The 1433-nt window shown below is 41.4% G+C and overlaps 1 protein-coding gene across 1 annotated transcript in view; it reads right to left on the bottom strand.

The window, feature by feature from the left end:
• The window catches only part of BAI3 (brain-specific angiogenesis inhibitor 3), a 1099520-nt gene that overhangs the window by 378486 nt on the left and 719601 nt on the right, over nucleotides 1-1433 (bottom strand). The window lies entirely within an intron of this gene.

The following is a 1433-nucleotide window of genomic DNA, read 5'->3' as shown; positions in this document are numbered from 1 at the left end:
ATGGGTTAGAACCACTGATCTTGCGGTTATTAGTCCAGTGCTTACCCTACAATCCAAGCCAGCAATCCTTTATTTCATTGTCATTGTTGTTACATGTCTTAACTCGTAGCAAGCCTGTATAGGGTTTCCGAGGGACGGCTGATGGATTCGAACTTCTAAGCATAATCCATTACACTACCAGAGCTCCATCCTGTATTTCATTGTTGTTGTTGTTAAGTACCATCCAGTCTGTTCTGACTCATAGCGATCCTGTATAGGGTTTCCAAGAAGTAGCTAGTGAGTTAGAACCACCGATCTTGTAGTTCAAACCAATCTTGCAGTCTAGTGCTTTATCCCACAGCAACACACCAGGGCTCCACTTATTTCATTATTGAAATATAATTTAAAAAGAAATACAACTTTGGCTAAACTATGTTATCAAACTGACTTTTGAAATTTTTATTTATAGAAGAAAAATATAATAATCAGAGGATCTTATAGGCCACAAAGGGTGGATAATTTAAATTAAACACAGTAAAATAGTTTCACTCTCTGCTGGACTATCCTTCAGTAGCTTTCCATTGTATTTACCAAATCTACCAAAACCACTGCTTTTGAGTCAATTCCAACTTATAGCAAAACTTTTGAGGGCATGCAAAGCTGTAAATATTTGTTGTTGTTGTTGTTATGTGCTGTGGAGACAGTTCCAACTCATAGCAACCCTGTACAGGGTTTCTGAGTCTGTAAATCTTTACGGGAGAAGAAAGTCTCATCTTTCTCCTGCGAAACCTTGAGGTTCACAGCCCAATTCATAACCACTATGGTACCAGACCCGAAATCCTCAACTTTCTACAGCCACACAACTGGTGGGTTTGAACCACCAACATTGAGATTAGTCCAGTACTTATCCTGTAGCACCACCATTTAGAATTAAATAACAACAAACAACTCTTTGACATGACTAACTTGTAGGGTGCCTCTGTAGCCCTATGTGTCCAGGGCAGCCTTATATTATGCATTTTGCCCCTGTCGTTGGTAGGTAACATCAAGTAAGTTCCAACTCATAGTGATCCCATCCAGGACAAAACATTGTCCTATCCTACACCATCCTTATGTTTGAGCTCATTGTAGCTCTCACTGTTATCCCTGTTGCTGTTGTTGTTAGGTGTCATCCAGTCAGCATTGACTCATAGAGACCCTATGCACAGCAGACCTAAATACTGACCGATCCTGAGCCAACCTCACACTACTTGCCACGCTTGAGTCCATCGATGCTGCCATTTTGCCAATCTGTCTGGCTGGGGGGTCTTCCTCTTTTTCTCTGACCCTCCACTTTACCAAACATGATATCCTTCTCTAGCGACTGGTCCCTCCTGACAATATGTCTGAAGTATGAGAGACAAAGTTTGGTCATCTTTGCCTCCAAGGAACACTCTGGCTGTACTTCTTCCAAC

This window comes from Chrysochloris asiatica, unplaced genomic scaffold (genome assembly GCF_000296735.1).
Source record: "Chrysochloris asiatica unplaced genomic scaffold, ChrAsi1.0 scaffold00019, whole genome shotgun sequence".
Classification (NCBI taxonomy): domain Eukaryota; kingdom Metazoa; phylum Chordata; class Mammalia; order Afrosoricida; family Chrysochloridae; genus Chrysochloris; species Chrysochloris asiatica.
Note: the sequence above shows the minus strand (reverse complement) of the source record. Positions and strands in the feature narration are given on the sequence as shown.